This window comes from Scylla paramamosain, unplaced genomic scaffold, assembly GCF_035594125.1.
Source record: "Scylla paramamosain isolate STU-SP2022 unplaced genomic scaffold, ASM3559412v1 Contig127, whole genome shotgun sequence".
NCBI classification, from domain to species: Eukaryota; Metazoa; Arthropoda; class Malacostraca; order Decapoda; family Portunidae; genus Scylla; species Scylla paramamosain.
Genome location: NW_026973792.1, coordinates 37,571 through 55,000, shown reverse-complemented (window position 1 = coordinate 55,000; position 17,430 = coordinate 37,571). Strand labels below are relative to the sequence as shown.

Here is a 17,430-nt window from a genome sequence, read left to right as displayed (position 1 = left end):
TATTATTATATTATTATTGTTATTATTATTATTATTATTATTATTATTATAATTATTATCATTATTATTATTATTATTATCATGTTTTTATTGTCTAGCAGTGAAAAGGTTACTGGTGAGTTAACAAGACAACCCAAGAACGGTCAACAACCATTGACATGCCCCTCAACTTTTTCTTCATTAATTCTGCAACATTCGCGGTCTAAGATCTAATTTCAATCCTCTCCTCTTCTAAACCTCCTCCTCTTTTCCTCACTGAAACTCAGGTGTCTGAGGCAACTGACAGTAGCCCCTTCTCTGTTCCCTCCTAATTTCTCTATCCTCATTTTCGATCCAAAGCTGGATGTTGCGTTTATGTGCGCAACAATTTAACCTGCTCTCTTGAATCTTCCGAGTTTTCCACCATCTGGCTACGACTACAGAGTCACTCTCATACTAAATTTATCTGTACTGTATACCTCTCTCCTAACTCCTCTGACTATAAGAAATTCTTTGATTACTTAACTTCCAAAGTGGAGCACATTCTGACTCTCTTCCCTTTTGCAGAGATCTCCATTCTTAGGAGACTTCAATGTTCATCACCAGCTTTAGCTTTCCTCTCCCTTCACTGACCATCCTGGTGAACTAGCCTTCAACTTTGCTATCCTCCACGACCTAGCAATTGGTGCAACACCCTACTCGTATTCCTGACCGTCTTGGAGGTACGCCCAACATTCCTGACCTTTTCCTGACCTCTAGTCCTTCTGCAAATGCTGTCACCCTCTCTTCTCTGTTGGGCTCCACCGATCACAATCTCATATATGTATCTTGTCCTATCGTTCCAATCCCTCGTCAGGATCCGCCTAGGCGAAGGTGCCTCTAGCGTTTTGCCTCTGCTAGTTGGGGGGACCTTAGGAAGTATTTTACTGATTTTCTTTAGAATGACTACTTTCTTCTTTCTCTCACCCTTATTCTGTCCACCTCTCTAATGCAAGAGGTGGATGCATTATTCTCAATCATTCATCCCTTTATCTGGTAAACTCTGGAACTTCCTGCCTGCTTCTATATTTCCACCTTCCTATGACTTGAATTCCTTCAAGAGGGAGGTTTCAACACACTTATTCTTCAATTTTTGATTACCGCTGTGGACCTTTTTCTGGGACTGGCATTTCAGAGGGCTTTTTTTTTATTTTTTTTGGATTTTTGTTGTCCTTGACCAGTGTCCCTCCTACATAAAAGAAAAAAAAAAAAGGATCAATCAGTGTTGGTAGCAGAGAGTGTTGGGAAGATGATATATTTGACGGAATCCTAATCAGAGCAAAATTGTCTTTAAAGTCATAGTGATTACTGATATTGTCTAGTAGTGAATATGTAAATGATCAAGTTAGCAAGAAAGCTTAACAACAGTCAAAACAGAAGATAGATTTGACTGTTGGGAGCAAAAGACTGTTGGAATGACTATACGTTTGATGAAATCGTAATCAGCAATGGTTAACAATATTGGCATTGCCTTTTCCTGGGGGTCCCATCTGGCAGCAAAGAGTGTCGGGGAGTTACAGCTGAAGTATCGATACATCTCTAATTAGTGTGATGAGCGGCGCATTGTTTTATAATACAGGATACGAATCTGTGTTCATGGATTCCTTCATCGATGGTTTGCATATTTATTTATTCTCTCTCTCTCTCTCTCTCTCTCTCTCTCTCTCTCTCTCTCTCTCTCTCTCTCTCTCTCTCTCTCTCTCTCATTTGTCTATCGATGAATCCATCTGCCCACCCATCTATCGATTTATCCATCTATCCATGCATCAATATATTCCCTCCATCTATTCTTCCGTCTGTCAACTTATCCATCTATCAGTCTACCTTTCTATCTAGTTATCAGTCCATCCATCCATCCATCCATCCATCCATCTGTACACGCCTGCAAACATATACACACGAGAAATAAATACGCAAACAACAGCAAAACATCAAGAGTACGAATCCCACACGAAAAACATACGAACTTCCCGCTAATAATTATCCATCCATCCATTTACACAGACACGCAAACATACACACACGAAAAACAAACTCGTAAACAAGAGCAAAACATGAAGAGTACAAATGCCCCAAGAAAGACACACATCGAGAGAAAAAGAACATCATCAAACTGGCCAGAATAATTACCACTACTCATCGTAAGCCTGGTGATGCGACCCGCGAGTCATGCCATCACTCAGCTTGGCCTCCCGCTGAGAGCAGACGAAGAGGCGCCCCACCACACCACGCCCTACCTCACCTCGCCCTGCACCTCCCCAGCCCGCTTCCTCTCTTCGGCAACAGACCAGCAAATTGTTTCACACGACGTAAAGGAAGTGAGCGAGAGGGAGGGAAAAAAGGGACGAAAAAGGGAAAAATCTGTTCTCTTCCAAGCTTTGTGTGATGAATTAAACTTTTGGTGGGACGGTGCCTTGGGGGAAAGGACTGGGGGATGGAAAAGGGTGAAACAGAGGACGGGAGAAGGAAAAAGCAAGGAAGAGGGAGGGAGAGGAAACGTGGCGTATTGTCACTGCGGGGAAAAGTTATCTTTATTTTAATTAGTGACAGTCACGTAAAGTTGCAGAGGAACATACCACCTAGTAAGGTCAAAAGTGAAGTTACAAGAATCAGTAGACCTACACGTGACACTCCCTCTATAATAACACACTTGCCTAATGCCTATGTTCACCTACACACCCTGCCCTTAGATACCACTAATCGTCTACTTGCGACATGACTGAACGTAAACAAAGCGAGGGAGAAGAATTTAAGAGCCAGTACGTTTACACGAGACCCTGTATAAAAAAAACACATATACCTATACCAACTATCAACACTATATATAAATATCCCCTAATCGTCTCATCCCAACATGACTGAACGAAAAAAAAAAAAAAAAGCGCAAAGAAGAATCATTCACGCCGCGGTTGTCGCTACTGGATTCTTACCTGGAGAGTTTCCTTATTAGTAAAAGTTGCTTTGTATTTCGCGGCACAGGGAAAATAAAGCGTGGGAATCATTACAGTAGTGTCGCGAGGTCTGGCAGCACTGGGGGTCACTGATCGGTACACTTGCTGTTTCTGGATCCCACCGATACACGACCACGAGTACATGGGCTGCTTATATATATATATATATATATATATATATATATATATATATATATATATATATATATATATATATATATATATATATATATATATATATATATATATATATATATATATATATATATATATAGTATACCTATCTATCCACCCATCTATATTTTAATCTTTATCTCTGTTTACCTATCTATGTCTAACTATCTTCTACCTATCTGTCTACCAATCATCTATCTCTCTATCTTTCCTTGAAAATCAAAACAATAGATGAACAGATTAATAAATAAACCATTAAATAAACAAAAAAGAACAAAATTAAATAAAAAAAAATAGATAAACATATATCACGCGACAAATTTAATTTTTCCTGTGAGTTGTCAGCTTTAGTTCCTGCTGCCAGCTTGTCTCGGTCACTGGTGGCGCTTGTCTATCTGACTCTACTACAGTGTTACACTTTTCACATTACCTGATGTGCACCTCCTTCCCATAAACTTGTTGCCAGTTTGATCTTATTTCCATACTATTATATAGCTTCAGTGAAAGAATATTTACTATTTTTTTTCTATTCATTCGTTTATTTACTCATTTGTTAATTTATTTACCACTCTTTAAACCTTTCAAAATACGCACGGTCATGATAAAGAGTCCGATCTGAACTCTTTCACCGCTGGACAAATATTTCCATATATATACCTACGACTTGTTAGAGACTTATTTATGGGCGAGTCTCTTAAATGATTCCGTGGCTTAGAAAACGTAAAATTAACCCACAATTTTTTTTTTCATTCAATGTTTGGAAAGTTGACAAAGGAAAACCAAAGGAGTGAAAGGGTTAAGCTTAAAATCCACTGCTTCAATACTTACGTCTTTTTTTGGGTATACAGTATTTATGTATGAGGGCAGCCCTCAGGCCACGAGCGTTCGTTAGCTTGCGGTGTGAAGAAAGTGACCTCATTTCTTGTCAACACGAAGTCATGCATCATAATCCAGAATGCATATACGAGTACATGTACGTATCCTTCCCTTGTTTCTCTCGTCCTTCTTGCATGCCCTTTAAGGCATCGCGGTGGTGGTGCAGGTGAAGTAGTAGTGATAGAGTGGTGTGGTGGTGTGTGGTGGTGACGTAGTGGTAGTGAGATGGTGTGGTGTGGTATGGAGTGGTGGCGTAGTAGTGGTGGTGGTGGTGGAGTGGTGGAAGTGGTGTGGGCAAGGGGATCTCCACACTGAGGCAGGCCACTCTTCGCTCGACACAGCTTCAGGTGTTTCAGAGCAAGACGTGAGTGCACTCAGCAAGCCACCGCCTTATCGCCTCTGTGCACTTCTTCACCTCTTGATCTCGCAAAAATACTGACGCCACCTTTGTGTTGGCTGCAGAGCGCCAGACAGAATACACCCAGGGCCACGCGGCGTAATTCTTGTCTGAGAGTTTATCATATTGCGGTTTTCTTTTTTTAAGTTCATAATGCGAGGAACAAAGCCGAAAAAAAAAACAAACGTAAATTATCATCCTGTCATACTCGGTGCCTCAAATTTCACTGAAAGGTTTCTGCTACAATATATACAAGCATTAAATAGACATGTTTCTCTTTGTTCTTCATTTGTGTTCCTCTGCGAGATCATGGGAGTCACGAGGCTTGTAGTTTGTATATACGTATGTGTACAGATAAAGACTTCCTTCTCCTGTGTGGGTAAAGAGTAATTTTCATCGCGTATTAAGTAAACACGGCAAAAAATGAGTGTTCCCTTTCCTTGCACGCGTGGAGGAAAGTAATCACAACGTGGGGTGTGAGGCGGCGGTCACTGCCGCTGAGTAACGGGATCTGAACGTTCCCTCCCTCACGCTCTGAGTTCACCGGCAACCCTCCTTTAAATTTTAATGATATAAGAAAAATGTTTAACACAGACCACAACGCTCTTTAGCAGAGACATTTCTCGAGCAATTATTCGGGTGTTCAAAGAGGACGCATTGAAGGGAAAAATGCCTTAAGATCTATCAGATGATATTGGAAAAATGTTAGCTAAAGCAAATATTTTGCCAAGAAAGTTAGAGCTATTAATTTGTATACATAAGCAATTATAAGCATACTTTAAATCTACCACATAACACAAGATAATGTCTGACAAAGAGTTTGACGAAGACTCCAACACATACAATAAGAAATTTCTAGTGCAATAAATTTGCACGATTATTATATACATGGTGACATCTGCTGTACTAACACCACAGCGAGAACGTGCACTGAGGCAGAGGGACGCGTGACAAAGCCGCAGTGACAGACCCAGGCCCGGCCATTGTGGGCAATACTAACTTGATAAGGCAAAGTGGTGGACATGTGCCCCAGGTAATTATACCGGACTCTAACACAAAATAGTGAGCGCTGTACACGGTGAGGTACATACAAGTGAGGCAGATGGGAGGCGCCAGGCGGCCCACGCAAGCCTTTCAGTAAGATTGACACGGTCCATCATCCACCACCATCGCCTGCATGACCCCGCAGAGGAACGCAAAGGAGGAACCAAGAGCAGCATGTATAATGAATGCTTGTATAATTGTATTCTTCTAGGAGCCTTTCACTAAAATGAGGCCCTGTGTGTGAGATAAGAAGCTAAAATATGTTTTTGTTCAGCTGTGTCCTTCGCGATATGAACCTGAAAAAAAAAAAAAATGGCGATGCGATGAACTCTCAGACCACGAGACAGGAAAGCCGCCACTGCCTCCAAGACTTCGCAGCGCTGCACTGTCTTGATCAACCCCTTGCTTATCATGTTTTTGTTACTTACGATGCTTTCATGATACAAACAGCACGAGATATACTGAGTTTAATGATACAAATATTCCAAGCTATGATCATTAGTGATACGATCATTCGAACCTCGGATAGATTTAATTGAATCAGTAACACAAACATTCATTAACCATTTCACTGTGATATGCAACAGCTCACATCCGAATCGCTTTACAAAACACTTAAAAACACCCACATGAAAAAAAGGCGATTAAAAGAGTAGATATTCCTATCTCTAGCTAGTGTAGTCTTCAGAGGAAGCTGTTGAAAAAAATGTTTCACAGTGGTCAGCGGATCAAGAAAGTGTGTTGAATAACACTGAATAAGTTAAGCATTATAATTAAAACCGAGACATCACACAACTATCACCAACACATACACAAAAATTGCCTGTATTACTGTAACCACCATCCGCGTCACTTGACCTAATCCCAGGCCGCTGCAGACTCACTCCGTGTAGCAACAGTCCTACTCCACTGAAGGTGAACAGTCCACCAGTGTCGCAGCAATAACTTTTCCACGTGGATTTAAAGTAGTCTTCATTCCAGAGAGAGATAAGCATGAAAAATGGCAAGGTCAATTATAAAAGACAATTGACGCCATCGGCAGCACGGAGGGAGAGCGATTCATCGCGGAGGAACAGTTACGCCGCGATGAAAAAAGTGGGCCATCGTATTTCGAGTTCCCTCTTTTGTTCTGGCCACTCGTTGATAGGCACAAAGGAAGAGCTAATCGCCACACACACCTTCACACCAGGTGCTCCTCCTCAGCTACCGACTGTCCGTGCGTCACCTCAGCAGGGAAGAACGTGAGATTTAGGCTTGGTCTGTTATAGCCTTTAGGTCTGTTTTCAAAGGCCACGGAGATGATTACTTGCTACGGATGTTTTCTTTTACCTATTGATGGTGTAGAATGTTGCCTTCTTTATTACTAGAATCATGTACATATACACGCTTGAAAACACCGATTACTTCCACAAAGATTGTGTTTTCAGGGATATTTTCTTTTATATATTGATTGCGTAGAATGTTTCTTGAATTATCACCAGAATCATGCACACACTTGAATACACCAGTAGCTTACTACGGTCTGATTAAAATGATCGAAAAAAAAAAAAAGGCGCAGAAATGTCTGGGAAAAGGTCGTGAGGGACACGCAATATTAGCAGTGTGAAAAGAGACTGTCGAGTGTTGCAAGATGCGCGCTGTGTCATCTTGTGGAAGAAAAATACGACACAGAAAGACTAGAAATTAAATTCGAGGAAAAAAAGATATGTTTAACAAAGTGTGTATGTATGTGTGTATCTGTGTGTGTATGTGTGTGTGTGTGTGTGTGTGTGTGTGTGTGTGTGTGTGTGTGTGTGTGTGTGTGTGTGTGTGTGTGTGTGTGTGTGTGTGTGTGTGTGTATAAGCATACGGCTCTAACGTAGTGAACACCTTGCAACTAATAGCATATTAGAAAAGAGAGAATAATAACACGACCGACAGAGATGAAAAAAAAAAGATATACGACTTATAGTGGTACCATCCAATTGGAAAATTATTTGCGCACGCACACACACACACACACACACACGCAGAACAACACTACTTAGAACTAAAATATAAAACCAAACAAAAAACACTAAAACGCGGACATGATTTCAAGATTTCCAGCGATTCCTTTGCACACACACACACACACACACACACACATCAGAACCAAACAGGGAAGAAAATATGAAAACCATGGAGCTATACGGTAAGTACATGTACAAAGCAATTTGGAAAGCAGATTCTGAAACACCGGGCACAAGGAGAGGCGGGGATATGGAAGTGCACGTTGTGAGCCATGTGACGCCCTCTACCCGCGCTGTCAGTAACGCTCCCAAATGGTATCATTGTTCCAAAGATTCTGTCGGCAGATGAGCGGCAGCAGCGACGGCGATGCTGCAGACCCTTTATGTATTCATGAGGCGCGGGGATGGTTGCAGGTCGCTTCTTTATAGTTCATCAGCGAGGGAGGAAGAGGAGGAGGAGGAGGAGGAGGAGGAGGAGGAGGAGGAGAATAGCGTGGCGAGAGGAAGCCTCGTTTTCTTTTCATCCTCTTCTTCAGCCCAATTTGTGTTTATTTGTCTTCTTATCTCTGCTTGTTTTTCTGCTTGTCTGTTTATCAGGTTGTTGTATGTCTGTCTGTTTGTGTTTATGACTAGGATTGGATGTATTTATTTATTTATTTTATTTATTTGTTTATTTATTTATTCATTTATTTATTTTTGTGTATGTCTTCTGATTGTCCTCTCTCTCTCTCTCTCTCTCTCTCTCTCTCTCTCTCTCTCTCTCTCTCTCTCTCTCTGTTCACACCCCTTCCCCACTTTTTTTTTTTTTTTTATCTCTCTCCCACTGGCTAACACGCACGAAATAACACCAAAAGCTTTCCGCGCCACTCAGTCTATGCATCGACAAAAGACGAGGTGAGCCTTGCACAACGGCATGGACCGTCACGTCTCAGCAAAAATTATGTGCTGCGCCTGCCACGCAAAAGAATATAGGTGTAGAATCACAACGTAACGCACTTCCACTTTTCATGCTGACAATATTGACACAGGACTGGACGTAGGCAGAAACTTAGAAATAAAAAAAAAATAAATAAATAAAAAAAAATAACCATACCGTTCATCATATTATTGTCCAAGATGAAATCGGGGGGAGCAATTCCACTGTGAATATTAAGCAGTGGATTTAGCAGCACAGCACACAGCGATATGGTAATGATGGAGTAAAGAAGTGATGGCAGAAAATACATCGTGTCCTTGGAGAATATTGCATAACAAGTCGTCCACCGGAAGATTAAAAAAATAATTTCCAGCATTATGATTGTAAACTTTTGAGAAATACTAATATTAGTTTTTCAAATTGTCTTTCGCCAATAGTTTTATCTGAGTCTGTATGAAGAATGCCAGCAAGGCATTCTGTTTGTAACCTTTTGAGAAATACTACCAGTACGTCTTTATCATCCTGTCTTCTATCAATAACTTCATGAGGGATACCAACATGGTGACGAAGAGTTAGATGAAATGGCGTTTAAAAAAATAACATCGTGAACTTATATGAATCACTGCTTTTTTGACTACCCTCTATCATGTAATCATATTTGTACAGGTGCGCTGCAAAGAATATGAGGAATATCAGTAATTTCATGTTTACTGTTAAGCAGGGAGCACCAGCAGTGATACCAAAGTCCGTGTTCGAAACAAAAGCAGTTTTATCTTCTATAGAAAAAAAAAGTGAAAGGATGAAAAAGGACAAAAAAAAAAAATAAAAATAAACTGTCACTGATATTTTAATCGACAAGGCGTGTCGATAGAAGGGAGAAAACACATTGCAGCAATACTTAAACCTTCCATCTGCCCTCAAATCAAACCTTCACTGATTTTATGCCATAATGCTTGCCTCATTAAGCAGGTGGCAGCAGGAAGCGGCTGGGATGACGCTATGGTAAAACTGCACGAGACATAATTGGGTTGACTGACACCTGGAACTTTTGCCTTCATAGTTATAACAACACATCAGTTTCCTCCTCCTCCTACACACACATATAAAACACACACACAAACACACAAACACACACACAGAGGCATGTTATAGGGAAAAAAAAATCTTATGCAGGACTAGCAAGACGAGAGAGAGAGAGAGAGAGAGAGAGAGAGAGAGAGAGAGAGAGAGAGAGAGAGAGAGAGAGAGAGAGAGAGAGAGAGAGAGAGAGAGAGATGGGAGGGGAGGGGAGGGACAGATAGGCACGTGTTGATAGATAAAATATAGACAGGCATGCAGGTAGGCAGGCAGGCAGGCAGGCAGGCAGACAGACAGACAGACAGACAGACAAGCAGACAAGACACGCAAGAGATTCATAGATAGAAAGATGGACACACATAAACATGCTCAAACAAACAGACAAGGCAGGCAGAGCAGGTGGACAATTACACTAACAGGCACATCAGTATTATTTCCCCTTTCAAAAAATTGTTTCTCTAGTGAAAGACAAGTTAAAAATAAACAAGTGTAGTACTAATTATGTTTCTCGTAGGTCATTAAGTTGCATTTATTGGCGGCACGGAATGAGGGAAGTAATTTTTGCAGCAGCAGTGTGTGCAGGCAATGGAGCAGCGGGACGTGGCATGGCGGTGAAAGGCATCTGTTGCACGCCACATGGAGCTTCCCACACCGACTGAATGCTAGCGACGAGCAAAGCGAGAGGGTTTGCTTGGATATTTCAGAGATTTTGAGCAGATATCAAGGTATATAAATGTCTAGTAAAACCAAGGTAAGATATCCAGCAAGTTGTGTGTTTGTTATTGGTTTTAACAGGGAAAAACTTGGCAAATTATATTCTTCTTGAGACGCACGTGTCTTACTCTTAGGTTGTATTCCTGTCATTAAAAACAAGCTAAAGAGACCACTGCTTGACATCTTCACTGTGTCTGTATATGCTCAAGGGAAAGCTGAGCATCTATTGTATATATTCATAACGTGCAAGTGCTCAAAGAATGCATGACAGAGTTGTCAAGGCTGTGGTTTGCTGCAGTAACTGCGACCCAATATTACATTAGTTTTGCCATTATTTTTTGTTTATAATCCGGATTTGATGTTAAACGTTTTACTATTACGTGTTTCAGAAAATTTTAGTTATGAATTACGTGTTTGAGAAAATTTTAGTTATGAATTACGCGTTTCAGAAAATTTTAGTTATGAATTACGCGTTTCAGAAAATTTTAGTTATGAATTACGCGTTTCAGAAAATCTTATTAATTATGAAAACAAGATAGGAGAAAAGAAAATGTTTTAGTGTTTTACAGGCATCCGAGAATAGCAAGAAAAATGTTTTGTCCTCATGTCTATCGTGGAGTAGCATGACTATATTTTTGGGACATTCTCTTATGTCTGTAAAATACTATCACTTTTTTTTATATGAAGAAAATTTTCTCCAAGAACAAGGAAATATTTATCAAAGGCTTGATTATAAACAAAGGTGATCACAATATTTTGTATGGCTCATAATCGTGTTCTTTTTACGGTTGTGTGATTCTCGCTTTATGATTTCTCCAAAATATAAACGTTTTCTAAGGTTTAGATTCTGCAGAAAGACACACACATAAATACAGACAACCAGAAAGACAGAATCAGACATACAGAAAGAGAGGCAGAGTGCATTTTCACACTTGTACACAACCCTTCACCTTTATTATCTACATCTTTTGCCTTTAGATCCGTGCAGCTTATCACAAATACCCTCGTTAGAGCCAGCAAATCTACATGAAATGTATTCTTCCTTAACGTTTCTTCGTGTATTTCCTAATCTTTTTTTTATTTTTTTTACGAGACTGACGTGAATAAAGAAAAGAGAAACACATCAATTTTCAATCCTGATTCAATATCAATTAACGAAGTTATTATTATTATTATTATTAAACCTAACGGAGAAGGCAGAGTGGGACGAGCGCAAGCGCTGTAAGTTGCCAGATGACAACCCCCACCCACCTTGACCGTAGAAAGAAGAAAGGAAAAGCAATTAGCACAATAGTAGGATGAAATCAGAGCAGGAGGAGAAAATAGGTTAAACAATTATAAAGAACGCCTCAACGAACTGAGAATTATTAAAACTCACAAAAAAATTCAACAAAAAAAATCAACAATTCTGACTTATTTAATATATGTCAGACAACACGAGTAAATGTAGTATAACTACTTAAAACTTGATGGTATAAAATCACAGGTATAGTTACATAATTTATCACAGGTATGGCTGCAAAAGCAACCAGAGTTTAATTGACTAGACTCTTCAAGATTTTGTTCGAAGCAGACTTGAATTTTTGCACATCACTCGCAGTGCATGTGCCCTCGTCAAGCATGTTCCAAAGTCTTACAGCACAAGGAACAAAGCTTCGCTGAAACTGACTGGTGTGACACCTAACCTGCTGTAAGCAGCGCGCATGTGAATTTGACGCAAGTCGAGTGTTTCTGGTGGGCACAAATGCATTTGGGATGGAGGCATTCAGCGGGTGAAGCTGGTTGGCATGGATCTTATATAGCATGCAGACACTGCTGACATTGCGTCGGTGACCAAGATCCCAAGCTGCTTCGCCACCACAGAGGAACCTAGCGGAGGAGACAACTCTGTCAATGAGACGGAGGTGGGACACAGCTGTGGAAGACCACACAGGAGCACAATACTCCAGCAGTGGAAGAATAAAACACCGGAAGCAGCTGGCAGAGATAGACTGGTCACCAAAAATCCGGTAAGCCTTCCTCACAACGCCAAGCTTTTGCGAGGCAGAACTGACAAGACGCCTGATGTGCCGTTCAAAAGACAGTTTTGAGTCGAATCTGACACCCAAAATATCAAGCTCATCACATACTGTCAGAGGCGCGCCATCAACAAGCAGAGGGCCGTGAAGGGGATTTAGCGTGCGAGAGCGTGAAATACACAAGCATTTTGATTTTGATGCATTCAGTTTCATGTTCCAGGTGCGACACCAGTCAGATATACGTCTGAGATCCTCATTCAGGGATGTACTAACATCAAGACGTGAATTCGGTGACTCAACAGTAGCAACAAGTGTCACATCATCTGCATATCCGTAAATAGGATTGCTAGTGATTTGTAGTAGATCGGAAGTGTAGACATTGAACAGCAGAGGTCCCAGTACGCTACCCTGGGGAACACCTGAGTGGACGCTGTACCAGTCACTGTAGCAACTATCAACGCACACACGGTGGGTGCGGTGGGTCAAAAATTGAGTCAAGATGGACAGTACCGGGCCACCGACACCAAAAGATTGCAGCTTCCTGAGAAGACCGGCATGGTTGACTCGGTCAAAAGCTGCAGAGAAATCAAGTTGGACTACCCTGGCTTCATGCCCACAGTCAAGAGCTTGCTGAATCTTATGAGAGATAGTGAGTAGCGCATCCGTAGTCCCTAGGTTCTTCCGATAAGCAAACTGATTAGCTGGTATCAAATGAGAGTGTTCAAGGTAACGAGAGAGACGACCAGAAATAACATGTTCAAAGATCTTAGAAAGTAACGGCGTGATAGAGATTGGTCTATAGTTGCTGGCATCAGATGATGGAGAGCCTTTAGGGATCGCTGTGATGTTCGCATTTCTCCAGCACATGGGGAAACTACCGGTCAGGATTAGGCGTCTGAAGACTGCACTCAGTTTGGGAGCAAGAACTGCAGCTGTTTCCTTCAGAAACATAGGAAACATCCCAAGTGGATCCGTGCCGCCATGGGAGTCGAGTGCTAAAAGTAGTCTCATGACTTCCTTAGACCTAAAAGCCAGTTTTGTCAAGACTGGCATGGCAGGAGGCAACTCGCTGGTGGGGGCTAGAGCTCGACAGAGCTTGGAGTCAAAGTGTTTCATCAGCAGATCAGCTTTGCCTTTTGGACTTGTGATCAGCTGTCCAGTATCAGAAAGCAGAGCAGGGAGAGATGGTCGCAAACCAAAGACAACTGACTTCAGCGTGGACCACCACTTGTGCGGGTCAGATGCAGTGGATAGTTTTTCTTTCGCAGAGGTAAAATATTCGCTCTCAGCAGTCCTGTAGACTGCCGCACAGGAAGCTCTGGCAACAGTGCACGCATCCCAAGTTTCACGTGTCCTTAAGTGTGACCACCTGCGATAAGCCGCTTGCTTAGTGTCTCTAGCAGTACGACAATCAATGTTGAACCAGGCCTTGTCGTTGGAGCGCAAACAAACTTTCTTTACAGGAACCCTCCGAGAGATAATACGCTTCAGTTCCTCATTCAATGCTGAGACAGGATCAGGGTTGCTCAAGACCGGTCCTAGACGAATACGAGAAACGTCTTCTCTGACAGAGCTCCAATTAACGCGCCCCTTCAAGAAGACCTCTTTGGTGACTGTGTATGCAGGAATATTTTGTCTCAAGTTAAGTTAAATACTAATCGCAGAGTGATCTGATGTGCCAAGAGTTGCCATAGTGGTTACCTTGACTGTCTCTGGTACGTCGGTAAAGACAAGATCAAGCCGATTGCCAGCCAGATGTGTTGGACCCACAACTAACTGAGAACATCCAGAGACATTCGCAAAATCAAGAGCAGCACGACCATGGGAGTCAGTTGGAGAAACTGATTCAAGCCATTCACGGTGATGGGCATTATAATCACCAGCAAAAACAAAGGCTGCCTTTCGGTCCTCATCTTGAATCATTGCCATTGCCATTAACAAGCAGTCAAAGATAGTATCGTCACTGTCAGGGTTTCGGTAAGAGCCAAGGATGTAAAAATTCTGGAGCTGCGCACATACACGAATGACGACAGTTTCATGACAGGTACACTCGTATTTCGTTTTCCGATAAGCTGAGAAGCCTTCGCGAATGTGAACCGACATGCCACGTCTCCTTTTACCACGTCTCCTTACAAACCAATGCACAATTCAAGCACATCTCCATTCAAACAGGTGTCGAAGGAGAAAAACTCACTCACTCACTCATACACCAACCCATCCATCCCGTCCCTCACTCATTCACTCATTCATTAACCCATCCATTCTTTCCCTAACTCACTCACTCACTCACTAACTCACTCGCCAGTCTATCCATCCCTTCCCTCACTCACTCATTCCCTCACTCACTCATTCACTCGCCAGTCCATCCATCCCTTCCCTAACTCACTCACTCACTCACTCATTCACTTGCCAGTCCATCCATCCCTTCCCTCACTCACTCATTCCCTCACTCACTCATTCACTCGCCAGTCCATCCATCCCTTCCCTCACTCACTCATTCCCTCACTCACTCACTCGCCAGTCCATCCATCCCTTCCCTCAATTATTCACTCAGTCACTCACTCGCCAGTCCATCCATCCCTTCCCTAACTCACTCATACACTCACTCACTCATTCACTAATCCATCCATACCTTCCCTCTCCGTTTACATAAAGAAGGCACAACCAACACGTGACTTTATCGCCAAGCTGAGCGCTATCGCCACCTCGCCTCTCACTCGCTCAATGACGGGACAATAAACAAGGGAAAAAGCGTAAAGTGACGGAAATTGCAGAGGAAATTACACTCATAACTCAGGGTTCACGATACTCAGCCCCGCATCAGACACACAGATACTCAGACGCACGCAGAGATAGGGAGGGGATATCACGAATGTGAAAGGAAAGGATAAGCAGGTGCAGCTCACTCGCTCACTCACGCTCTCTCTCTCTCTCTCTCTCTCTCTCTCTCTCTCTCTCTCTCTCTGGGTAGAAAGAAGAACGTAAGCAGGATCGTGAACCAAAAGTGTACAGTGTTTTCTTTTTTTTCTATTATTCTTCTTCTCGAAGCGTTTTCAATAAGCGAATAATTTTGCACACGTGTGAAGGAAACGCTGTTTTATTTTCTCTTAAACAAATTCCAGTTGTTTTACTTGCTTTCCCCAGAGAGAGAGAGAGAGAGAGAGAGAGAGAGAGAGAGAGACTTATGGAGCTTGGTAGAACGAGAAAGGAGTATAATAAATAAGTCATCAATATAAGCGTAAGTTCAGAGAGTACTGCAACTAGAGAGAGAGAGAGAGAGAGAGAGAGAGAGAGAGAGAGAGAGAGAGAGAGAGAGTACAGAACTACATAGTTACTAGATCGACGGAAGCAGACTAATGGACCATAAAACACATTGAAAGACCGATAAGTAGCCCCATAAATTGTCACTCCCAGTCTTGCTCGCGCTCTCTCTCTCTCTCTCTCTCTCTCTCTCTCTCTCTCTCTCTCTCTCTCTCTCTCTCTCTCTTTCACGATTTCCTCATATAAGTACATCCGTGCGGTGGAACAAACACGCGAAGGAAAAGTGTCTCTGTGTCCCCGGAGTCGTGGTGGTGGAGGGCGAGGTTGTAAGGCGACACCTTAAGAATGCAGGAATCCACAAACCAGCAGTGTTATGAGGCGGCGGCGAGGCACCGCGTGGCATGGACGGCGGCAGTCGAGAGGGAGCACGGAGACATACATCCCTGGCTGCCCTCGTCATTGTGATTTCCTAGTGGGACTGGTGGTGCTGGTGGTGGTGGTGGTTGTAGTAGTACTTGTAGTAGTAGTAGTAGTAGTAGTAGTAGAAGTAGCAAGTAGTAGTAGTAGTAGTAGTAGAAGGAGCAAGTAGTAAAAGTAGCAAGTAGTAAAAGTAGCAAGTAGTAAAAGTAGCAAGTAGTAGTAGTAGTAGTAGTAGTAGTAGTAGTAGTAGTAGTAGTAGTAGCAGTAGTAGTAGTGGTAGTAGTAGTAGCATGAAGTATTAGTAGTAGCAGTAAATAATAGTAGTAGTAGCATCAAGTAGTAGTGTAGGATGACCAATGATAAACCGGGCAGGGCGTCTGAACTTAAATTCCCAAAGCGTTTCAAGCTGCAAGTGCCAGTTGGAATAATTTCCCCAGCAAACCACCTGGTGCTGACATGTGCCTCGTATCGTGAGCAGCTGGCAACGAAACACAACACAAAATATTTCAAGGAACACACTACAAGTGACAGACAGCTATCATGAATCACACAGAATGAAAACAATTGACCCTGAACTTCATCAAAGACATTCACAAAACAAAGTAACTTAGGCGGTACCTCCCGTCACTGGACACCCACATTGCATCCTAAACCTTCCCAGCTTGGAAGGACACCACAGGAACCTGGCGCACCCCGCACAACCCCTGGTAATTCACAATGTGTCGGGTCGCCGGCATTGCACCACCTACTCCCTGCACCGTAGCCACGTCACCACATAAATCCTGCACAGCTATGCACCGTATGGAGGCAATCCACACATTTTCCCAGAACCATACCCACATCTAACAACACACATAATAATCACAGTCAAATAGAGACATTTATAGTGCTTAACATACCTTCAAAGGCCAACACAGGGCCCAGGTGCACCCCACACAACCAACACCACCCTGGTGTTGACACAGCCCTGGTCACGTCACCACTGGCCACCCAGAACGCACTTGATAACACCTCACTTCCCTATAATTATATACTAAGCCTCACCTAAGTAATATGCAAAAGGCACACAAAAATAAATATTCATAATATGATCTACAAATATACATACAAAAATGCATAAAACAAGAAAAACATGGCAATACACAAGACCGTCCCGAAACCCGGGCGAATACGAACAACCACGACTCCCGTCAGGTACTCAAGACATCGTGATTCATGACACAATACCCAATTATAAAACAAACGAATTTTCTCCTGAATGGTATATATATATTTTTTTCCTAATAAATTAAAGGCACCCGTACATATTCAAGATTACATCATATTTTGTGTTAACTTCATACGCACTGATCATATCACTCTCTCATATCAAAACATATAATTTTTGTTCTGGTCTGTATTAAAACTCCGTTGTCAGTTTCTGAAGGTGTACATGATCCATACAGCAGACAATTCTTATCATATTCTCACATGCATGTGTGTATATACCATTACGGGGAAATATTAAGAAGAATCGTGCAGCCCTCTCTCCTATTTTTTTTTTTTTTTTCGGTTCGTGTCCCCTACAGTGAAG

At 42.1% G+C, this 17,430-nt stretch overlaps 1 long non-coding RNA gene across 1 annotated transcript in view; it reads right to left on the bottom strand.

Moving 5' to 3' along the window:
* Positions 1–16,771, bottom strand: part of LOC135099419 (uncharacterized) — a 108,940-nt gene extending 92,169 nt beyond the window's left edge. Inside the window, exon 1 of the long non-coding RNA XR_010267919.1 lies at positions 16,757–16,771. This is a non-coding gene — a long non-coding RNA (uncharacterized LOC135099419). The remainder of the gene's footprint in view (positions 1–16,756) is intronic.
* Between the last annotated feature and the right edge of the window lie 659 nt (positions 16,772–17,430).